Genomic DNA, 24041 nt, shown 5'->3' on the forward strand with positions numbered 1-24041 from the left:
GGCCGCTGACCATGCTGCTCTGCTGCTGGGCCTAATGCCCTCTTCCCACCCAGCCCCTAACAAGGGAGGACCGAGCAGAGCCTGGGGCCTGTCACGTGGCCTCTCCGAGCCAGCGTCCACCTCAGTGAAATGGGGGTGCTTGCCTTGCAGGATGGTGAGGGGCTGATGAGATCCTGGGACAGGGCCAGACACAGGTCTCCCATCATCTGTGTTTGTAGTGAAGCTCTGTCCCCCAGCACCACTTCGGTGAGACTCCAGAGCTCGAAGTGCGTCTCTGGGCGAGGTGAAATATTGCCACCTTCGGTGTGGTGGTTTCCACACGAGGGCCCTTGGCTGAACTGCCGACACTCGAGCCAGGCGTGCGCTGTGCCTGAATGAGGTCATTTATTCATCTCAGGGAGAGTGCAGGGTGTGCAAGGGGGGCTGAGCCAGCCAGCCGGCCTCCCACTATCTGCAGGGTGTGCTCATCTGTAGGGGGCAGATGGACACTGTGGCCACTGCTTTGGGGCACTTGTGGGCACACCAGAGCCCACTTGGCAGTGATGGTCCTGGGAGGGAAGCAGGCAGGCACGGAGGCTCAGAGTTGGGAGAGGACACTTCGTGTTTGGTGGAAGTGATCCGTGCTGTGCAAGCTCTGGGGAGATGAAATGCCCTGCAGTCCCTGCCTCAGCGCTGGAAGCGAAGTTTGGATGTGACCCAGGGGGCAGTGGGATCAGATCTCAGCTCCAGAAAGAAAACATAGGCATGAGGCAGCTTAGGCGGAGGTGGCAGTGGTCAGCGGGTGGGGTCAACAGCAGAAAACCAGCTGTAGTCCCTTTGGAAAACCCTTGTCACCAAGAGTTGCACCTTGCACAGGCAGAGGATCAGGAAAGGGCTTTGTCTCTGGGGTAGTAGAGGAGGTGAGGTCCTTCCGTATACCTGGCTCTCAGCACAGGAAATGTGTTCTCCAGGAGCAGTAGGAGGGACGAACCTCTGCCCGGAATATTCTGGAAGGAGGTGACAGCAGAGATGGGCCGGGTGCTGACTTCCTGTTTTGGTCTCCAGTTGTGTTCGGGGGTGGGTAGGGCAGACATGGCTTCTGAAGCCTGGGGTGAGGGAGTTTGGTCCTGGGCTGCCCCTGAGGATTCTGGCTGAAGGACCAGCGTTCTTACCCATCATCTAGGGATGAGGTGGGAACCAGAAGCAGAGCTGGGGTGGTGTTCTGACAGTCTGCACATCTGGGGTGCTGTGAGATCTGGGGTGGCATCTAAGGGCCCCCATGCACAGTGAACCACAACCCTGCCTGGGATCAGTGCTGGTGTGGGGTGAGCCCCAGGCCTGTGGGGCCCTGTCCAGCCCTGTAGCCAGGGGTGGCTTCCTGGAGGCAGTTCGAGGCTGAGCCTTGAGGGACCAGTGGAACAGACGTAGGCAGAGCATCACAGAGGACGGGGATGAGTGCAGTCTCCCTGGCCCAGCGTGGGTATGGGCCTTGGCACCGTGGCACTGAGAGGTCAGCCAGTCTCCATGGAGTGCCTTTGGGGTGCCCCGTCTATGGTTAGGTTAAGCTGAGCCCAGAGACTGAGCTGAGCTAAGAGCCCTACAGTTGCATAAAGGAGTCAGGTTTTGAGATCCCTCGTTACAGTCATGACCAGAAGCCTGCCTGGCCTTGGCCTTAGTTCCCTGTTATATGCTTGGTGACTCCCAATGGGCCGGACCTTTCCAGAACCCTCCTTGTATGGCAGGACCATGTCCTGTGGGACTCAGCCTCCCACCTGCCCCAGTTTTACGTGCTCTGTCCAGTTGATGGGCTGCCGAGTGGTGAGTGAAAGACAGGGCCTGGGCTGGGTCCTTCGGTCCCCTTGGGATGAGTGGCACAGGGCCCAGAGTCTCACGCCCTATCGCCACCTGGCTAGTCCATGGTGAATCCTTCCAGAAGCAACTCAGGAGCCCCTGGGCCTTCTGGAATTTCTCGCTCATGGTTCGTTGAGCACGCCCCTCCGCAGTCCTGGGGTACAGAGGGAATGAATGGTGGAGGGACAAGGCAGACTCCTTGTTCTTGCCTGCGGCACCTAGGGCTCCCTGCTGCCCCTCTGCCAGGGTCAGGCCTCCTGGGTACAGGCCCGGGCTCCTCTTCATGCTGCTAATTGCTGCCCTCAGCCTGGGGAGCAGCTGGGCAGGTGTGGGCTGCCTGCTGCCCGCTTGGCTGCCCGCCCACCCGCCGCAGGAGGCCGCGCTGCCTGGGATTTGAGCTCCTCCGAGGGTCTGCGATGCGGCCGCGGGGAAATCATTTTCTGACAACGGCCATCAATTTTGCTGAGAGCCCGTCGGCGCTCTGGCCGCCTGTCCCTCGGCAGCAGCAGCTGGTCCGTGTCAAGCCCCTCGGTGTCCTGATGACAGAAGCGATTCGCATTAGGCGTCTGCCCTAGAGCACACGTCCAGAAGAGACAGATTCCGGCCAGTTGCAGACATGCACCATGTCACCTCCAAGTTTGTTTCATGCCTTGGCTTATTGGAGACGTCTTCTCCCCACTTAGGGGTGGCCAGATGGGGTTTTATGGGGCAACCCCAGCAGGACCCTGGGACGCTAAGGAATGGGGTCCCTGCTGTCCCCAAGTCCTTGTAGGTGCTGTCCAGGTACAAAGTTCGGTGGGACTGGCCACCACAGGCAGAGTTGCCATTGCCCTGAGATGTGAAGGGCAGGAAGGAGCCAGATCTCTGGGAGGCTGGGCTGTTGATCCCAGTTAGGAATTGCTCTATCTGCGGGTAGAACCAGGGTTCTCAGAGAGCCCAGCGGTGTCCAGGGGAGTGGGTGAGGGGCTGGCAGATGATCAGAAGACGCCCAGGAGGTTGTATCTGCTGGGGGCTGCGAAGGCACAGGATTGCTGTTGGATTGGATGTGGGGCAGGGGTCTTTGGGAGGCAGGAGCTCTGGGAAGGAGAGAAGGGAGCCGAGAAGTGAGGAGGTTCTGTTTGCCATGGGAGGCCTCACCCCGGACATATGCGGGAGCCCGAGGGAGTGCAGGCCTCCTGGGGCTCTCAGGCCTTTGGTGACTTTGCATGCGGAGTCAACAGCATTGGGGTTGCAGCTGTTTTTGCACACTGCAGGCCTAAGTGACAGCCACTGAAGCCATGTGTTAAATGACATAGCCCACAGGTGGGCATTTACACCTGCCCTTCCAGGAGGGGAAGGAGGCCTGTCCAGGGCTGTGGTGTGGTGCTGCTGTGAGCCGGGCAGTGGAGCCTGAGCTGGGAAGGCTGAGCACCCAGCCGCACTAGTGTGCATGGGCAGGGAACCATGAGTCTCACCCCTGTACCTGGGCTGGCTCCCTGCCATCTGGCAAAGCCCTCTGGGCACCTTCCCCCGGATGGTGCAAGCATGGGCTGGGAGAGGCATGGGGGCATGGCGTGGGGAGGTTGGAGGCCAGTCCCTTGACACCCCATATGTGTGCCTGCTGCTCAGCAATGGGAGATGGGGGAGCCTGAGCTCAAGGGGGCTGTGCAGCCTCCAGGCTCTTCATGGAGGGCTGACCATGCGCGCCTTTCAGAAAAGCAGCTTGGGTTCAGCAGGGTTAGGAGGGAACTGGGGCACACAGTGAGGGAATCCCTGGGGCCAGGGCAGCCATTGGTCGGGAGTGGTGGAGGATGAGGGTGGCTTTGAGCATGGCCATTAAGATTTTGGTCCCAGTGGTGGTTTGTGGAGAGCATGGATTCCGGAACCCAAACGCCTGCAGCCCTCTTTCCCCCGTGTCCATCTTCACAGCCCCTTCCCTTGCATCCTTCTGCGGCCCCCGCCTGACCTGGCCCATCAGACCCCACCAAGTAAGGCCAAGTCCAGCCAGGGAACCCTTTCCTCCTGCAGTGCTACCTACTGTAAGGATTCTGTGCTCATCACGGGTGGCTTAGAGCAGGTGTGACCATGGCTGTGTGAGCTTCCCAGGTGCCAGGGAGGTGGCTGGTGACCAGCATTAGAGTCCTTGAGTTTCTGATGCCCTCAGTGCTCTCCATCCATTCACTCGGCATACTTGGGGCATGCAGGAGTCCCTCCTTCCGAGACTCCTGCTAGCCGGTTATATACACCCTACACCTGCTGCTTGGGCAGTTGGCTTTATGCCATAGTAACAAAGACCAGACATAACCAACTTCTAAAGAGAAAAGATTTGGAGGCTCCAGTCTGGGGTTGGCTGGCCCCCTTGCCTTTGGGACTGTGGTGAGGCAGCCCATTTTGGTAGGAGTGGTGACAGGAAAGTCCCTCATGGCAGGCCGGGGAGCAGAGAGCAAAAGGGAGTCCAGCGTCCCCTGATCTCTCTGGGAGGCCCTCAGTGGCCTGAAGACTGCTTGCTAAGCTCTTCCTCAGAGTTTCCATTGCTTCCCAGTAGCATCACGCAGGGACCCAGGCCTCCGAGGGATATTTGGGATCCAACTTACAGCACTGCTTACCCCCACAGGTGATGTGAAAGTCTAGGAGGAGCCTTTCCTCACTGCTTCTTCCTATTGCCTCCTGGCAGATTTTACCATTAGTGACTTGTTTCTATTGTCCTGTCCAGGTTCTGCTAAAATGCAAACCCTTGGCATCTTGGGACCTCCTTCCAGAAGGAGATCCCCTTTTTTGAGACAGTGCCTTGCTATGGAGCTCCAGCTGGCCTTGAATTTGTTTTTTGTCTTTTTTTTTTTTTTTTTTGTTTTTATCGGTACCAGGGATCGAACTCACGACCGTACACTTGCAAGGCAGGTGCTTACGCCACTGAGCTAAATCTCCAGCCCCTGGCCTTGAATTTGTGACAGTCCTCCTGCCTTAGCCTCCTGAGTGCACTGTGGGTGTACAGCATCACACCTGGCTACGGAAGGAAACTTCCTGGGGAACCAAGGCTGGCTTGCAGGGGTTTGTGGAGAAGGAAGACAGGCAGAATCGGGAGGACAAGCGGCAGGTTGTGTGTGCCTACGGGGTGCTGGCATTGAGCTGCTACTGCCCTTGGTATCACCACGGCTGTTTCTCAGGGGAGGGGACAGGGCCAGGATTGTGGTCTGTGTGGTTGCTTCATTTCACCGGTGAGGAAACTGAGGCATGGAGCTTGCCTATCACAGCATACTCCAGGGCAGGCTGGGAGGCATCTGGCCTGGGGAGGGTACCACGAGGTGAAGCCTTCAGGTTTCCCTGCCTTGCTGACAGCTGCAGGCATCACCAGCCCTGCCAGGGTTCCGCTAGAGGCTGCTGTTGTGGGGGTAACAGCAGCTCAGTGGCCTGGAACTCCGTGCCCAGCTGGCCAGGCCTGCGGTCTGTGTCTAACCTGCGCTGGCCAGCCCTTGGCCAGCTGTGGAGCACCTAATTGGTCTCCTCCAGGCCATATTTTCTTGGGTATGGATGAGCCGGTGTCACCAAGACACAGCCCGGAGCTGAGCTAAACTCGCAACAGATCGAGCCCGAGCACCATCAGTCTGCCTGCGGCTGTTCTGCTGGGCTTGAGCAGAAGGAGGCTGGCGGCCGTGTGGGCAGCTGTGTTGCCCTTCCGCGCTCCCAGAGGGGTCTCAGGAAACCACAGAGCCACCTGTCAGACTGCTTGGTATGTGCAGGGTGACCAGCACCTGGCAGCCTTCCAGTTGGGGGTCCTGACCCGGCCTCTCATTGCTGGAGAGAAAATGCAAACTGTCACCTTGGCTCCAGGCCCTGTCCCTTCCCTCTTCCGCTGCCACCCATCCTCTCCATCACCTTCCAGGCCTCAGACTGCTGCGTGCTTCCTCAAGCCACCCTTGTTAGCACCCTGCCCTAAATGTTCTTGCCGTGTCCCGTCCCTGAGGGCTGCTGAGACATGGCTTCCTTGGAGCTCACATGCACACCTGGCTGGGCTGCCACCACCATCCGGGGACTCAGCATCGTGGGCTTCTGCTCAGCCCTGAGAAGCAGGAGTTACTTGCAAGGTTCTGTTACTGTCTGTCCCACAGTGGGACTGGAGCACAGGCTGCAGGGCCCAGGAGCCACTCATCCTGTTGCCCACCCCATCCTGAGTACCTGGCGCATAGTAAGCCCTCAAATGATTGCTGCGTGAATAGCCCCTGACTCTCACCGCGCGCGGTAATTAAAAACTCACTTTCTGCTGCTCCTGGCCTGACAGGCTCTGTGTGGCATTCAAAGCCTGCAGGGTTCCACAGAACCAACTTCTGCTGCCTAGCATTTGCTTTTCCTTGGTGAACTTCTAGGCATCCTTCAGAGCCTGAATAGATGCCAGCTTTCCTGTGAAGCCTCCTTGACTGCTTCAGGCAGGGGTGGTTTTTTGCCCTGTGATTCAGCAGCTGCTGGGCACTGGGCTGTGTGCAGGGCATGGAGGAGACAGGACTGGCAGGGTGGAAACTGGTCCAGGGTCGGGTCAGCCCCGTGGACGGCCCCCACATGGTGCAGGTGATGAGGAAGGTGATGCTCTTGGCTTCACTTCCTCCATGCTCATCGGGACCCAGGTGTCACCGTTTTAAAGCCAAGGATGGGACAGCAGGGCTTGCAACAGTTCCTAGAGAGCTGGATTTGAATTCAAAGCCACCGCCTCCCTCCCTGGCCCTCTGCCTCCACTGGGTGTGTGGGAAAGGCTGTGGGGGTTTGGGGAAGCCTAGCCCCATGCCTGTGGACGGGGTTACTGAGAGGGTTTCAAAGAACTGGTGGGATCTGAGGTTGGAAGGAAGCAGCTGGGTTCTCCAGTGAAAGAGGGGGGCAGAAGTGCACTGCTGGCCTTGGCACTGTGTGGGTGTGGGGTGCAGGTGGAGGAGTGTGTGATATGGGTGGGGGAGGGGCTGTGGAGCCCACAGGCTGGGGGATGAGCAGAGCTTCCCCAGCACCTGCTCCGTTGCCGTGGCCCTGCCCTGTGGTCACCGTGGGCTTTGGGTTCTGATAGCTTCAGATTCTGGAGTTCGTTTCTGCTTGTTGAGCCTCAATCTTGTTCCCTTAGCAGGGTCCCTGATTGCTGATGGGGCAGCTGATGGCCGCTGGTATTTGTCCCGGGCAGCAGCCCTGGGGAGCATTTGCTGGGGATGAACATGAGACTGATGTCCCAGTGGCCCGTGGGGACCGTGGGTTGCTCTTATCTCCACATCTGCATGAGGAGCTCCTGCCCCTGTCTTCTGTCCCCTGGCCGGCTCCAGGCTCCCTTTCTGTGGCCACCGTCCATGCTTCTCACATGGTCTGCTCAGCAGGGGTCTGGGCCAGCTGGCTCTGCCCATGTGTCCTGTCCACCTGACACCTGGCTCAAGCCTTGGTCACCTCTCCAGGTGCTCAGTGCTGTTCACTGCTGTCAGCAAATACTGGCAGGCACAGTGGGCAGGCCTGGCCATGTTATCCTTACCGCTGTCCTCCAGGCAGCTGTTAGCCCTCCCACCTCAGGTCTGCAGAGGTGGAAACTGAGGCCCAGAGAAATGGAGTAGCAGTGCACTGCCATCCGACCAGTGAAGTGGTCCGGGATTCGGACCATTGTTTGGCTGAGTCTGTGGTCCTGCTTCCCCAGGGAAGTGCCCTCCTCCCTACTCCACACCTCATTGCTGCTCACCAAAATCAGTCATCCTCCAAGGCCCCTCGGAAGGACCAAGCTCAGTTCCGAAGCGGGGAGAGGCTCAGCATCCATCCCTTCATTGCCAGCCGTGGCTACCTGTACCGCTGCTCCAGGCACCTTTCTGGGCCCTGGGTCACTAGAAGCGGAAGCGCAAGCCGTTGCACTCTAAGGCTTCACCTAGGGTGCCCGGGGACCTGGAACCCCCCGCTGTGAGCCCCATACCTTCCGCTGTAGGACTCGGTGGTCGGAAGGGCTGCGTGCCTACATGTGGGATGGGGGTGGCATGCAGGGGGCCCTCGTCTGTACCAGGTGTTCTGCCTTCCTCCACCATCCCTGGCCGGCTCCAGGCAGTGGGCGTCACTCTCCTGCCTCATGGCCTGGTGGCATGGGGCTGGGGTCAGTGGTCCTCTGCATGGTTGTCAGCACCTTGTGGGCTGGGTCTGCCCCCTGCCATGGCCCCTCACCCCACCAGGCCACCAGACCAGGGCTCTGCACATAATAGACACTTAATACATGTTTATGGAATTGAATTAACGGTAAAATGAGATAATGGCCTGGAAGGAGCCTGAGTTGTTAGGAGGGAATGCACAGCATAAAAACCAGGCATATTTTTTTAAGCAGATTAATCTGGTCTTAACTCATTCTAATAGCCTGCGCCCCTATTGGCCGAGGCCATTATAATAATATACAGCCAGGGCCGCCGAGCGGGGATATGGCGGTGGCTGGAGGATCCACTGCCAGCTGCATCCCAGCTATCCACGGAGCCAGGGAACTCCCCTGGGTCTCACAGATGCATGGGGAACAGTGTGAGAAAGCTAAGGCTCAGAGAGGCCGTGAGGCTCCCACAACGGTGTGCAGTTAACGTCGTCGTGTGAGGTTGCACAGGAGGCAAGCTTGCCTGCAGGAGTGGTTGCATTCTCTGCCTGATGCTGGGTGTCAGGGACTGGAGCTGATGGCTGCCTGTCCCAGTGGGGCCATTCCTCCGCTCCTCACCCATATGAAACACCATCTTCACATCTGAGAATTGAAGTCTGGTGCTGCAGATCCACAAACCCGAGAAGAGGTCTGATGGCATCCACTCACACCCTAGTCAGAATCAGAGGGAACTACAACTTCCCAAACTATTGAAAGGGAGGAACAATCTTGCTCCAGGCAGAATAGGTGGGATAGAGGAACCCAGAACAGTGTCCTGTTGCCTTCCGCAGGTGTCCTCTGACTTTCCTGAGGACAGACAAAAGGCTGGGAATAGTGGAACTTGGCTGGAGCAGGAGAGGGAGGCTCAGGTGGAGACCAGAGCGAGTTCTGCCCTCATCATGCAGGGGGAGGAGGACGGCTGGGATGCAGCAGCTGTGTGCTGCCAGTCATAACCACTGTGTGGTCCTCCCCAGTGGCTGTCCTCCCTCAGCTCACAGTGCCCCTAGGTGACTCGGGGCAGTGCTCGGTCTCAGCGGTGCTGTGGTCTGGTCTTGAGTGAGGGGTCTCCCGAGTCTGTTTCCTGCTCAGTTGGTGGCCACAGTGGTGGTGATGGGCGCAGCTCCAGGCATGGAGGAAGCTCCTCAGGGCCATTTCCCTAATTCTCCCCAGCCCCTGCAGGACCAGGCTGAGGTGCATCCAGTGCCTTGTACTCTCTGGGGTTCCGTGGCTCACCACGGAAGCCCCAGCCGCCTGCTGAGGAGTGGCAATGGCCGGGTAAGGACGCTTCTCTCAGTTGGAGGCTGCCCCCACCAACCCTGCCTTAGAGTTTGCTGGGCGGGGCTGCCTAGCCTGGGTCCCCAGGAGTCTCCCCATCGCCTCCCACCTGCCTCCCAGCAGGCTGACAGCCTCAGCTGCTGGCCCAGCCTGGCAGGGCGGCTGCAGCTTTAATCAGCCATCGCTCCACTTTCCTTGGAAGGAGAAATTGCAGGTGGCAACTCGTAATTTCCCAGGCTTCTCCCTTTCATTAATTTCTCCCTGCAAAATGGAGGCTTTCTGCTGAGCCGGGGAATTGGCAGCCGAGCGCAGCATCTCTGGCCAGCCGTGCTCCCTGCCTGGGGTAGGGGGTGGAGGGCAGAGGGTGGTGGTGGCAACCGCTGCGCTCACGCTGTTTGCGGTGCCCCCTCACGGAGGCCAGAGTTTTATTCTGTGTTCAGATTGGCTTGCCGAGCCCCACTGGGTGTGGGAAATTGCTTGGTTCGCCCTGTGCTTGCTGCTTCATCCCTAGTGGGAGAAAGTAAAGATGGGGACCTGTCAGGGTCCCTTTGGGTGGAACGCGAAGGGGACCCCTGCCCTCTGCACCCCATGCCTGCTGCATGGGCTCCCGGGCAGTGGGTCCCTCCCGAGGGCTCTTCCTGGCTCCCAGGTAGAGGGCTAGGGGAGAGGTGGCCCCAGGGAGGTGGGGCTGGGTGATGACCCAGCTAGGGGGGCCCTGCTGGGCAGGCCAGGGGTATACAGACAGGTGCATGCAAGGATGGATGGGACACGGGAGGGAGGAAGTCCCCACTGTGGGATGCACATGCTGCGGAACAGGAAGCATCATCTGTCCACTTATCCGCAGCTGGTGGCTAAGCAGCCCCTCAGGAGGTGGACTTAGGGGGTGTGCCAGGTGTCTGGAGTCTCCCCTGGGAGTGGAACCACCTGATCAGATGTGCCGTTTAGAGAATGATGGGTGGTCAGTGTGGGGAGTGTAGCAGGAAGGGGACACAGGAGGACAGGGAAGGATGGTGGGGTGGGGGCCAAGGGACGCTGTCCTCAGATGGGCGACGGTGCCGTTCTCCTGGGTGGGGGAGAAGGGAGGTGGATGTCTGCATCAAACCGGCGTAGTTGCTGCCTAGTATGAATTAGAGAACTGGACCAGTTCTTGACTAACTCACCAGCAGCCTTGGGGACCAGGAGACGGCACTGGAGGGCAAGGCTGAGTTTTGCGTGGGTTATGTCCAGAGCTTGGGACGGCATGGGCATCCGGTAGTTTCAGCACAGTTCTTGCTGTCCCTGTCCCACGGGTGGCCAGGTAGAGAGTCTGCTGTGTATCCGGATCTCTCCCCAGGCTGTGCCTCCTCTAGGGAACCTTGACCCTCTCAAAATCTGCTTCCTGCCTTGGAAAGAGCACAGCCTGTGGAGACAAACAGACCCCAGGGCACAGGGCCGTTGGTAGCACACAGGACTGGGTTAAGCTGGGGTTCTGGGCACTGCAGTCAGCCTAGAAGAGGGACCCTGTCGCTGTGCTGTGCTGGATGTGGCTGTCAGCCTCCCTTGGAGAGACTACACCTGGTTCACATCCCCCCAAGACCACCCACAAAGCAGGCTCCCAGCCCCATGCAAACCAAGCACTCAGTCTGGAGGAGCAGACAGCAAGCAGCCCAAACCCAGAGCTCCTCACTTAGCGCCACATGCCTCAGTTTCCCCAGCTATGAAATAAGATGGTTCTGCCCACCTTCCTGTAGGTGTAAGTCAGGACAGTCATAACCCCCGTGATGGTCAAGAGGTACGTGGGTGGTGCAGAGGCTGGCAGGCTTTGTGAATGAGGTGCCTGGTCCTTTTGCCGAGTTGGGGAGTCCTTTGGGCTAGGGCAGGGGTGGACAGAGCTGGTGCCTTGGGACCCAGGTTCAGGTGTGCATGCCAAGATGTGGGCCTTCCCTCAAGCCCAGGGCCCTCTCCCTCCTAACAGAGACCCCCAAGAACCCAGATGCCCCCACACCCCGTCCCTACCTGCTTTCTCCCCAAGTCTGCAGTCTGTTTACAGAGCTTCTAGGCGGGAATCTAGCGCAGCTTTGATCTGTGCTGAGGAATGGGCAGCTGAGGCCGGCGGGAGCTGGCTGTATATTTTCTCCAGTAATGGGGTATTAAGTAGACAGCCTGGATGGGGATCTCCGGCGGGCGGGAGGGGGTGGGGCGCAGCCTGCTTCGCATCAGCCTGAAATATGGCCCCATCACCGCCAAACCTCAAAGGATGCTACCTTTGGGCTGGCTGAGAACCAACTTTGATGTTCTTGTAGCGGAGGGACGGGCAGACCTTCCTGGCATAGGCAGGGGCCGCAGCCTCGGCCCCAGCTGGACGGGCTGTGGTCTGCCAGGCACCTGGGAGAGGAGCCACCCTCTCCTTGCCCCTTCGCCCTCCCCCCTTCCTCCTTGCCGCCTTCTTTTCTTTTCCTGGTTCCTCCCCACCATTTCTCTTCTCCCCCTTCTCCTCCCTTCCTCCCCTTTCCTCCCCCTCCCTCCCCTTCCCTTCTTCCTGCCTGCTTTGGCTTGAACCCTGTCCAGGTTGTGCATGCCTCTCACCCGCAGACCCATCTCTCACCCGCCAGGGTCCCCTGGGTGAGTGTGGAAAGGGCACAGCTTGCCAGGAGCAGCCTGGTGCCACGCGGGCTTCCCCTCCCTCACCTGGCTGGCACACCGAGCTGAGCAGTGACTGGAAGTGGGGCCAGACGGCCTGGAGTGGATTCGCAGCCCTGTGCCCATCAGGCAAATCGCTGACCTCCTCTGAGCATCCATGCCCTGGCCTGGAAAGTGGGGACATGGTAATAGCTACCCACAGGGCACGTGCAAGCAAGCAGAAGCAGCGCTGCCCAGTGCTGGCTTGTGGCCCTGCCTGACCAACACTGTTGCTAGCTAGACGTGCTGTTTCTGAGTGTGCCGGGGCCAGGGGCTGGGCTGCTCTGGCCTCAGCTTTGCTCTTGGGACATCGTGGGAATAACCCCAGTTTACAGGGTGAGGGCGGGGGTTTAAGTCACACCCTGCATTACAGAGGGTGGCTGTGGCCGTCATTTCTGTGCATAATTCACCCCAGTGTCTTAAACCCAACTGGGTGTCAGGGCCGGGGCTGGGTGGAGCCAGACATGGTCCCAGCCTAAAGTTGCCCCCAACCCGGCAAGTGGCACACAGCCGTGTGAAGGCGCTGGTGGGGCCCATCAGTACAGGGGCAGGGCCGTGGCCAAGGCCACCGTCTTTCCTCCTCCCTGACCCGCTCTCCACGAGAGACACTGGGATCCCACCCATTAAGGGTTTGGAAGGAGAGGGCCCAGTTCGTGTCTCTGCCACCGGCCTCCTCTCCTGGTCTCGGTTCCTCCGTCCATAAGAGGGCTTGGTGGCCTTCCTGTGCGGTGTGGGGGGTGAGCCCACAAAGGCTAGAGGTCCACTTGGAACGTCTCCCCGCTCCCCTCCAAACAGCCTCCCCAGGACAAGACACCGAGGGAGAACAGAAGTGCCCATGCTTTCACCTCTACACCCTGCGCCTGCACCTTCTGCTGTCCCTGGACAGGGTCAAGAAAGAAGGCCACCTGCTCTGTCTCATTCTCATCCCTTTCATAGGCCCCCGGTTTCAGTCACCACTGGCCAAAGTGCTGTAGTGCCGTCTGTTGTTGGTTCTGCCTGCCCTGGAACCCCAGCCTCAATTTCCCCATCTGGAAAATGGGCTGGTGACACCTGACAGTACTGTTAATAGTTTCTAGGTCCTGTTCAGTGCACAGTGCCCTCTCCTGAGCACAGCCCCTTCCCTGCCATCCCTCTAGCTGCCCCCATGTTAACTCCAGTGTCACAGCTAGACCAACATAGGCTTCTGTGCCCTCCACAAGGGCGCCTGGCCCTGGGCTCAGGCTGAAGGACTTATAGAGATTGTGCAGCCACTGTGTTCCAGCCCTGAGTGCTGCATGTGCCAGCCTGTGTGGCTGCCTGGCTGAGGGTGTGCGGACCGAACATGCTTCCTTGACCAGAACAAGCCTGCCACAGGAAACAGCACCCAAGGGGAGGGCCAGGCCTCTGCAGCCCTAGAGAACTGAGGGGTGCAACCATGTCCAGACCCCAAGCACTGGGTTTCCTATTCCTGCCCCGCAGAGGTCTGTGTCACCTATGAGCTCTAGTCTAGAAGCTGTGGTACCCCCGGTGTGGACCCTGCCTCTTGCCCCTGCACAGCTGTACACAGTCCCTGCTCTGGGAATAGCCCTCCAGGCGCCCCATGGCACTTCCTCTCCCTATGTCGCTGGTGGGGGTGCGATGGTCACCTCTGCTCCCCCTGCCACGTGAGGGTGGCCACTTCCTGTCCTGCTCACCTGTCTCCCTGTGGCCTGGCACAGTCATACTCAGTATTTGCTGACGGTGTTCCACACTGCCAGCTTCCTTCCCAATTCCCCCCTGGTGAACACCTGAGCTACCCTCTCTCCTGCTCACCTCCTAGGGCTCCCCAGATCCCTCCATGAACATCTCAAGTGGCAGAAGCTGGCTTTTGAGGCTCCTACAGAGCCTTGCCTCTGGCTGCCAGCAGACACTTGCACCCCACCCTGGGGAAGGCAGATGTGCTCGATGCCTATACTTCCTCTTCTGCTTTGGAGGAGACCCCCTGCCACCACCCCACAGCAGCAGCTGCCCCCTCTACAGAGGCCCTGTGTGGTCCCCCTCCTCGCCTGATGCTGAAGGCACACAGCAGGCTGCATTGCGGCCAGAGCAGAGGCCACCAGGGCATAGCAGGGTCAGAGTGGAATGTGAGGGGTGGGTGTGTCCAGGGCAGCGGCTTTTTGAGACCTCACTTGTCACTAAGACCCCACACTTCCCATTCCTCCACAGCCAAAGCCCTGCCCTGCGGCTCCTGGCATGTCTGATCAGCCTGGCTGCTGGACCTGGGAATCCTGATGCCAGGTTCTGGGCTTGGCCATGGATTGCCCACTCTGTGACCTTGGGCAAGCTCCTTGCCCTCTCTGGGCCTCAGTGTCCCAGTCTGTGAAAATCAGTGGACCCCATGAGAAGCCACAACCTGGCTGAGGTCCTGAGGCTGTTTGGCTCATTTTTTCTTTTAAAACTTGAGTGAATATTAAAATGAGGAAGCCTTTCTCATAAAAACCCAGATTTCCGGCTTCTCTTGATAAAAGAGCCAGCCCAGCCAGCACCAGAAGAAGCTGGGTGGTCTCCTTTGCCCCCCCCCCCCCCCCGCCTGGCCCCTGAGCTGGGCCCTTCGGTCCCCTAATACTTTCCACCCCGCCTGGGGGACAGGTTTCTGAACCACCTCCCCACTCTACGCCTGGAGATAAAACTGCATTCTCCCCCAACCCCCCAATATTCTAGACAATCTGCCTCGTTTTAAAATTCCTTCAGCAGCCCCAGGCCCAGCGGCTTCTCCCAGCGAAGGAACCAAAGGAACGAGGCCGCACGTGACCGCGCTCTGCGGCTGGGAAGGCTTTGATGTTGCGGTGATTGCCGGGCGCCCCTCCCCCGCCCGCCCCGCCCCGCCCCTCCCCTGCTTTCTTCTGGCTCCCGCTCCTCCTCCACCCCCTCCACTTTACCCTCCTACCCCTCTCTTCTCTCGCCTGGCTCCCCCCCTCTTCTCCCTCGCCTCCCCGTCCCCCTCCCCTTCTTCCTCTGCAGTTCTCTATCCGCCCCCCTCCCAGGTGCCTACTAATTGTCCTGGCTCCTGCCGTTCCTTACCTGGCTTGGTGCGACCCGGCCTCAGAAGGTTGACATCTGGGGTGCAGAGGTTGCCGCTTTGCTAGGTGGGGAGAAAGTGAAGAGTGAGGTGGCCAGGGTGGTGGTGTCCCCTGGGGAGGAGTAACAGCGCTCCACGTCCTGCCTGTCTACGCGGGTCCCCTAGGGTGACCAGCCTCTGCCCGCGTGTTTTCTTTTGCCAGGGCTGCCCAGTTCAGGGGTTGCTGTCCTTGGCCCTGGCATTGGAGGCCGGCCTGTGTGTGGGGGGAGTGAGACGGGTGTGGGGTGAGCTGGGCAGTGTGGGATCCCTGAGAAGCGGGCAGTGGAAGGGAGAGGGGTTGAGGAGGGTTCTGTGGGGGCCCTGGCCGCTCTGCTGTCTGCCCGCTGGCCCAGCCTACCATGCCCTGTCCGCTGGCGCCTCAGGCCCTGCCTCCAGATTCGTCCATGACCTCTTCTGAGCCCTTCCCCTCAGCCAAAGGGCAGTGGCATGGAAACCCCAGGTCTGGAGTTCACGGTCATGTCACCTGCTCTGCCTGCATAACATGCGAGTGGGTGCTTCCTGCCCACCACCAGCTTTGGGGCCCGCTAAGGACCAGCCTGGCCTGGCTCTCTCTGCTGTACTTTCTGCAGTGAGTGTGGGAGGGGCGTGAGGGCCTACTGTGCGCCTGGCCATACTCAGGGAAGGGGGGCATTGTGGGTTCTGTGCCTTACCTAGCATTGCCACTGTCCCCCCCCCCCCCAACCCAGCGGTGGGGGCTTACCAGGCCTCCAGGCAAGAGGATTTTTAGTGGGGGGGGGGAGGGGCGGGGGGACTGGCCACCTCTCAGCTACTCTTCCTACTTCCTGGTTTCTGCCCTGTTTCACTTTTGGGTGCCTTAGACACACTGCCCCCCCCACCCACCCAGGGTGTCTCTTCAGTAGCAGCTGCTCACAGGAAATCTGGCGTGTGCCCCACCCTGAGGAGCTGTGCAGCTTAGCATGAGTCTCCGGCCCTCTCTGAGATAGTGACAAGTGTAGCTTGTAGCCATCTTTTCTTTCCTGATGGAGGGACAGATGACAAGGCCCCAGCACTGCGGACAGATGGGAGCAGCTGGACTGAGCGTCGTGGCATCCTCGAGGGCCCAGCCCTGAGCCAGCACACACAGATGCCTGCTTTGCCCGCGCATCTATGCTGCAGCCCCTGCCATGAGCGCTGAGGCTCCTCACCACTGGCCGTGCCAACAGGTGCCAGGCTGGCAGGGGATGGGATTGGTGAACACGGAACCTGAGCCTTTGTGCGATGGTTCAGGGGCAAGAGGGGCTCGCACGCAACACGTCTGCGCATGCGCATCTGACTTCTTGGCTCGAGAGTCTGGTCCGACTTCCCTGAGCCTGACTTGCGGGGGCCGAGACAGGCAATCAAGGTGGGCAGCACTGGAGGCCTGGGCATGGGGGCCCTTGTCGCTGTGACCACTGAGGCACTCCACTGAGCCCTCCTTACCCTGAGCCCTTCCTTGTTCCTGAAGCTCCATGAGGATGACCAGACCCACTGTCTGCCCAAGCCTGCTGGGTGATGGGTGGCCGCTCCCTGTTTTTGTCTTCAGCCATTAGGGAGCTTAGCAGAGCAGCCCTCTCTATGCCCATTTTACTGAGGGGCAACTTCCAGCTGGGCCATTTAATGTGTGCCCCCAGGCCTGCTGGAGCCAGTGGATTGCAAGGGTTGGGGCACAGGTTCTGGGAACTGAGTTCCAATCCTGGCTCCTCCGGCTTGCTGTGTGGCTCTGTGGGAGTGACTGCCCCTCTCTGAGCTCAGTTACTAGGTCTGCTAATTATAGCATCTTCCTCTGGGAGGAGTGAGTGCTGGCACAGAAGGCGCCAGGCCGGGAGTAAGTGCTTTCTCAGTGTCAGCTGTGGTTGTTGCTGTTTTTATTATTATTTGACTTGAAAATCTCCTGCTCCACGTGCTGCTTCTACGGTGGTTGTCATTCGTGAAAAGCTGAGCTGAATAATAAATGGGGACAGGGCCTCCTGGGTCCCCATCCAGTAAGATTATTCCCTGTACCCTGCCTGGGGCTGGCATCCACAGGGCCCCTGGAAGCTCTGGCTGTGAGGACTAATGTGGCCTTGTCCTGGTGGCCTGGCCATGGTCCCGTTGCGGGAGCGGGGTCTCAGCCCTGCCTGGCCTGCCTCCCGGCTGACAGCTCGGGCACTGTGAGCTGGCTGCCAGCCAAGCTGCTTCCTCTCCCGGCTGGCTGCCATCCCGGGCCCAGTGCCAGGGGGCCGGCTGGTGGGCAGCAGCTCCAGCGCTGCAGGTCTGTGAACCCAGCCAGGAGACTCCAGGCAGGGCTGGGCGTTGAGGCCTCCAACCGCCCCTTGCAGCCTTTCCCTGGGGAGCTGGGCACAGCTGCACCAGACTTGGCACTGCCCCCCAAGTTGGGACCTCCACAGAGCCCAGAAGAACAGACTTACAGAAGCAACAGCAAAGTCAGCACAGCCAGGACAGAGGATGCATGGAGCAGAGCAGAGTCTCTAGTAGCCTCCACATCTGCATCTGGGAAATGGAACCAATTTATACCTTCCTGGCCTGTCTCACATGACATGCATAGAGCCAGTGTCCCAGGGTGTCCATGGGCCCAGGACCTGTAAAGGGTGTGGCTCTCCAGTGGCCGAATACAGGAGGACAGGCTGCAGCTGAAGCTGATGGTCATGATGGTGGGGAAATGCTGTTGCTAGGCAACACCAAGGCCTCACATTCTAGGCCCTGTGCTGAGTCTTCCATAGGTGAATTCACTCAGTAGTCAGCTCCACTGAGGGAAGGACTGTTCTTCCCCTGCTTCCTGCATAGACAAGGGAGCAGATCCACTTACAGATCGTTAGTGGCTAAGGCAAGATTAAAAACCTTGCAGGTTGGGGTCTGAGCATAGAGGGCACCTTGTGGGTGGCTGGCTCCCCTGCATGGGGCATTACCTCGAGGAGGGTCGATAGATGGGTGCCACTGATGGCTGCATTAGGTTTCTGCCAGTGGCCAGGGTGAGGAGTTCCAGGAAGGCTTATCTGGGGGTTTCTGGTTGGTTTTGTGGTTCTGGGATGCAAACTCAGGGCCTTGCACATGCTAGGCAAGCACTGCTGCTGAGCTACATCCCTGCCCCCCAGGAAGGCTTATCTGAGGACGTGATTGTCATGAGCCAGTTATGCAAAAACATAAAAGCATCCCAGAAAGAAGGGACAGCCCGGGTAAAGGTCCTGAGCTTGGCTGGGCATGTTCAAGGACCGGAAGGAAGCCCCACAGCTCGGAGTGTGATGCAGGGCAGCCGTTGTGGGCTGGGTCAGCCCCTGGGCCAGTTGCAGTAGGAGAGGAGCTTGGGGCTGTCTGGGGACACAGGCATTCTTTTCTCCAGGAGGTGGTGCCCCCAAGTTGGCTCTCAGTAGCAGTAGGGTCCACTACAGAGTCCCTGAGGCCCCTTGTCTTGTGGCTGGTGATGTTTGGGTGGGGTTGGCCAGGCTGCCTCTGCCTTCCTTAAGACCCTGGGAGGCCCCTCGGGCCACCTTCACTTCCTGCGCAGCTGAAACCACTGAACTCTCAGGCCCAGGTCAGGCCCTCGAATCCGTATCACCGCTGTGTACTGGACTGACACCGGGAAAACCCATCCATCCCGGCTCGGCTGGGGACAGCAGGCCTCTGCCTCCAGCTGGGCCCCACTGTCCTCATCCTTTGATTTGGGACATCAGCGTATACCTCACGGTTGGCCTTGAGGCTTCAAGGAGCGAGCCTGCAAGTCCCTGTGGCAGCTCAGCCGGGTTGCCATCAGTGGCCGCTGTTGCAAGCCGCAAGCCTAAATCCGTGTGACCGCCGGGCCCAGCACCCTGGACAGCAGCGGCCTGGCCCTGCCCTCTCGGGGTTGGAGGGAGGTCCCTCCCCTGCCCGCCTCCCGCCTGTCCCGGCCCCTGCCGCTGCCACGCCCACCCCCTCGGCCTCTCCAGGCCTCCCTGACGCTCCTGGAGTCTTTAGTCTTCGGCTCAGTCTGGTAATTAAAAACCTTCAAGGGGGACTTTATTGAGTTAGCATTAGTTATTTTGTCAGGCTGGGAGAGCGAGAGAATTATCTGTCCTCCGGGAGAGGGGGCTGGGGCGGGGGCCGCGGGCTGAGATTGGCAGGTTCCGAGCGCGCCCGGTGCAGCTTGCTGGCCGCGGGTCAGGGGAGCAGCGCCCCTCGGGCGATCCTGCCGCGCCGGTGCTTGCTTCCCGCTCTGTTCTGGGGCTTCCTGGACTCCTGCGTTCGAAAGGACCCCCTCCCCCGCCCTGGCAAGGTGAGGGGCTCTTTTCTTCTCCAGCGAGGCCTTGGGGCCTGGCCAAACCTTCCCTCTTCAGGCCAGGTCTTCAGGCTGGGCCTGGTCTGGGGAGCTTTTCTGTCCACCCCTTCCCACCACCCTGGAAGTGGCCTCTTACAGATTCAGGAGGCATCCCAGGGATTCAAAGTAGTGACCTTGGGCCAGGCCCTCTTTCTGCCCCAAGGGTCTCACCTGTGGAATTATGACAGCAGTCCCTCCCTCCTTCCCTCTCCAGATTGCCATGAGCAGGAGTAGACGTGCAAGGCGAAGTCCCTGGTCCTAGAGAGCCCCTGTTCATTCCCCTGTCTCTGCTTGAATGCTGAGGCCTAGGGAAGGGGCCAGTCAGTCTTTGCTTGGTCTGTTTGTCACTCATCTTGAAACAACTGAACACTCGCAAACCTGGTAATACTTAAAGATAAAGGTGGTCAGCCTGTTTCAGATCAGTAAACTGAGAACCTGGGGCTTAGGGCAGGAGGTGGTTAACTCGGGGGCACAGCCACAGTGGGGAGACTGGGTCCTGATCTAGGTCTGTCCCGTCCCAGGAGCCTAGGGTCCACACCTCAAACCACTGAATGTTTTGGGGAGGTGCCAAGGTGGGTGCTTAGCAGTCTGTTCTGGGTCCTGGGCCATGTCTTGGGATGCTGCAGGCTCCTGGTCACTTCGGCTTCGTGCCTGGCCCTCTGTCCTGCCTACAAGGCCCACTTCCTGAGATGCAGGCCCTGCTATTCCTGCTGGAAGGCCCCTAGGCAGGGTAGGAAGGGCGAGATCCAAGGAAAAGGGAAGGACACTGAACCACTTGTCCGCACTGCCTGTAGTTGGACCCAGTGACATACCTGCCCTGGAGGACAACCAGCAGAACTGGCCCAGAATGAGGAGGTCCGAGAGTCCCTCATGGGTCACAGGGCCCAGGTCTGTGACGTACTTTAAAGTCTTCTTACTCTTTGGGATTCTGGGCAACATCTCCCTCCTCTGGGAATTGTGGGGTTTTCCAGGCCCACTCGCTGCCTGCTAACCCTTATGACCCCACTTAGGTCCCAGTTGACACACTAGAAGTTTCTACACCCCTTGAAGGCAGGACGGAGCCCCAGTGGATCCCCGGACACAGAGCAGCTATCTGCTGGTAGAGTCCCAGCTCTCTACCTCGGGTCCCAGGGACGTTACTGGTATGTGGGGACTGAAGGGCAGAAAAGACCCTTTCACTGTATCCTTGGCCCTGCACACACGGTCTGTTCCGAGCACTGGAACCTCCGGGAAGCAGGACAGGGGACCTAAACCCACCCTGATTGCCATTCACTGCTGCCTCTCCCGACTCGGGACCTGGGTAAATGCCCCTGTGAGGTTCTGAACCGGGAGCCCGGCTCCCGAGCAGCCTGTGACTGCATTTGTGCTCGTCTCTCAGCCTCAGCTCCCTGCCTGAGGGGTGGGAGAGGAGGCCTTCGGTTTCCTCACGTGTGTGGAAGGAGCCTGGCACTTGTACCTCAGGTATTGGGGAGAAGAGCAGCTAGGGTCCTGCTGTGGAGGGAGCCTCGGAGCCAGGGGTCTGCTGGGCAGGGGTTCATGGGAACCCTGGATCCTCATGCAGCCCTCCGGCAGTCGCTCTTGGGGCTGGGCTGGACTGTGGATCTGGGTTTACTTTTTTTCCTCCAGACTGTGAACCCCTCAGGAACACGGGTGCTTGGGTCTCTGAACCCGACACAGTGGGCATTCTGTAAATGTCTGTGCTTGTCAGATGGGATGCAGGAGGGGAAGTACCTTAAAGGTCATTTCAGAGAGAGATGGATAGAGTCCCCGATGGCAGGGGCTGGGGAGTAGAGGGAGGCTGCATGGTGGGTGGGGACAGGGCTCTGGGTTTGAGTGCTGGTAGCCTGGACCCTGGCGTGGCTGGGCCACTTGAACCTCTGTGACTTGGTTTCCTTACTCATAAACAGGCATAAAGCTGCCGGCTTGTGTTTTACTGGGACTGAACTGAAGGAGGGATCAGGGGGCACCCTGAACACGGGGGCTCCTCCTGCTGTCGTCCTTGGGGCTTCAGGGGGGCAGAAGGCCTGTCCCCCGTCGCTGTGTGCTCTGGGAGGCTGTCCTCTTCTTGAGTTGCCAGGACCCCCCGATGTAGGCCAGCACAGCATCCTCTGAAGGTGGAAGCCCAGTGCCGAAGGCACCCTGGAGCCGTTGGTTTGGGAGAGGCACGTGCACCTCATCTTGGGGACCCTCGATGGCCTCCCACTCCTGGGCTTCCCTGCTCCTGATATTCCCAACCACGCTGTGGGGAGAGGGTCATTCCTTGCGCTACTGCAGTCTAGAGCTGAGGTCCACTCCCTCGGCCCCCAGCCTGCCCCCTCCAGGCCTGGTCAGACTACAGCTGAGCTCAGCCTCCCTTCACTGGGGTCTCTGCTGCCACCCACGTTTTTATATTTTGAGTAGATGAAAGCATTTCATTCCTTTGTGTGTGTGTCCTTTTTTTTGGCTAGGATTAGTGGATCCTTGGCTGCCAGTTCCTCAAAGCACTGCTGTGTCGAGAGGACATCAGAGGGCCTGGCTGCGTGGCTTTTCAGGGTCCCTGAGCCACCTGCAGGTCCCAGAGTAGGGGCTGGGGGATGAATGGGGGAGCAGGCCCTGCCGCAGGAAGGAGCCCACTTTTGACCCAGCTTTAACATCTTGACTAGGCCTTGTGGAGGCACTGGCTCCCACCTGGCTAGCCTGGTCCCAGAAGAGGACTGGGGCCTGGCCCTTCCTCCAGCAAGGTCTGCTCCTCCACTCCAGCTCCCCCAGCAGTGGCAGGTGGTGCAGGGGGCGCATGCGTGCGGCGGGAGTGAGCCGGCTGTGGAGAATTAATATTCCTGGAACATCGCCCCGGCCGGCTGCACACGCCGAGGAGAATATTACGGCGATTAGCGGTGGGAGTTCGGCCTGCACGCAATATCTGGATGGAGAATTCGGTGTGATTAATCTGGCGCTAAGTAGCAGCCTCCGGGGTCTGCGGGGCTCTGGCATGTTTGGAATGGGAAAAAAGCTCAGGAGCACAGCGATTCTTTGGGGGGCTCTTTGGGGGTCTGCCAGGGTAGCAGCTGTGTCCCGGGTAGGCTGCAGGCTCCTGGTGGCCCTGGGTGGGCAGATCACCGTGTTTACAGCCGTTGGCAGGCTGCCAGCTGAGGGAAGTGTGCTGCTCAGAATCACAGCCCACCCGGCACCCACTCCCCAGGCCTTCCCCCCTCACGCTCCTCCATTCAGGTTCACAGATCCGAGCTGTAGCGGGGCCCTGCCCACGTCACACCTCATTTTCCTCATCTGTAAAATGGAATCCGTGATTCCTGCCCTGCCATCTCAGTTGAAAATAATGATTCCTCGTATCCCACTTTGTAGCAGCTGGGCAGAGTGCAAGGTGGCAGTGTCAGGACAAGGCAGCAGGGCATGAGCATTTTGGAGGAGTGGCTTTGTGCGTGCAGACCTTGGGGAGCCATTGTTAATAAATCTGCTAATAATCTGACTTTGGCAACTACCAGTTCCTCTTGCCTTATCTCTGCACCTTGGGTAGATCTGTTGTCTGGAGCCATCCAGCGTGTGTGGAGGCGGTTCGATGGCAAAGAGACAGTACTGATTGGAATCTGATTCCATCTATAAAATGGGTGTGAAAATACCTCCCCTCCCTGGATCCGGGGCCCAAGCCAAAAAAGCTGATTCCTGTTCTGGGACTGTTCTGTGATGTAACCCAGCATGAAGGTGCGATGATGCTGGTGGTGGTATGGGTGGGGGATAGGCTGCCTGGCCTTCCACCCTGCCCGCAGCCTCAGTCTGGCCTCCCCGAAGGCCAGGCCAGGGACGGTGCTTCCTGACCTTGCCCAGCGTCTTCACTTCAAGCAATGAGCAAACCAAAGAATAGGGAAGGACCAAGCTGTGTCCAGGGCAGACCTGGTGTGGAGGGAGGATCATCATCCTTTGAGCCCTTAGGCCTATGTTAACCTCGGGCAAGCATTCTTTCTGTGCCTCACTTTCCTCATCTGGGGAATGGGACTGTTGTGCCAGCCCTTTGAGATAGAATAGTGCAGCCTGGAATGGAGACTCGGCTGAGGTGGCAGGAAAAGGCCTGAGAGTGCAGAGGGGCTTCTACAGGGTGCCAGGGCTCGCTTCCTCTTTGCCTAGGGCACTGGGCTTACCCAAAGTGCTCGCATGATGGTGCTCAGCTGTTACACTTCTTCACTCCATTGCTTCAAGTCCTGTGGATATTTCCACATCTTATTTGCAGGATCTTTTTCTTTTTCTTTCTCTCTAGCTTCTGAGGCCTCAGCCCTCCATGCAACCCATCGTTCTGTCCATTGATGGATGCTGATCAATCGTCTTCACTCTGTTCTCCATGCAGGCGATGTAATGGCTTTTGAAAGGGGTTGGCTTGTGGTTTTCCAGTGCTAGAGTGGTCCATGGTCTTGTGTAGCTCCTTCTGAAACCAGGCTTTCCAGGAGGACTGATTTTAGTGAGCTTTGTAGCAGCTGGGCAGAGTGCAAGGTGGCAGTGTCAGGACAAGGCAGGCGTGGCTCTGTGGGGTGACTGTGCCTTCACTGCTGACACTTCTGTGCCTGGAATAGTGCAAGCTCAAATATGCACTGCCTGGGATGGACGGGCGCATGCATACACGCATAAGGGCTGGATCGGTGCATGCTTGATGGTTGGATGGATGCATGTATTCATGCATGAAAGTTGGATGGGCACGTGTGTGAGGGTTGGATGGGCGCATGTGTACGTGGGTGAGGGGCTAGGTGGATGCTTGTGTGAGGGGATGAGTGGGTGCCTGCCTGCCTGATGGGGACAGTTACAGATTATGATAAGAGGCAGTAGAGAGCATGGGTTAAAAGCCC

The 24041-nt window shown here is 59.0% G+C and overlaps 1 protein-coding gene and 1 long non-coding RNA gene across 3 annotated transcripts in view; one reads left to right on the top strand and one right to left on the bottom strand.

The window, feature by feature from the left end:
* Positions 1 to 24041, top strand: part of Tcf20 (transcription factor 20) — a 167246-nt gene that overhangs the window by 39990 nt on the left and 103215 nt on the right. The window lies entirely within an intron of this gene.
* Positions 7729 to 11983, bottom strand: LOC106027852 (uncharacterized). The gene is made up of 5 exons (XR_001201426.2): positions 11861 to 11983; positions 11189 to 11393; positions 10914 to 11043; positions 10354 to 10592; positions 7729 to 10256 (listed from the first exon to the last, which is right to left on the bottom strand). It is a non-coding gene; the product is annotated as an uncharacterized LOC106027852 (long non-coding RNA).

Source organism: Cavia porcellus, unplaced genomic scaffold (genome assembly GCF_034190915.1).
Source record: "Cavia porcellus strain 051 isolate PalLab524CR breed Dunkin Hartley unplaced genomic scaffold, mCavPor4.1 scaffold_40, whole genome shotgun sequence".
Lineage (NCBI taxonomy): Eukaryota > Metazoa > Chordata > Mammalia > Rodentia > Caviidae > Cavia > Cavia porcellus.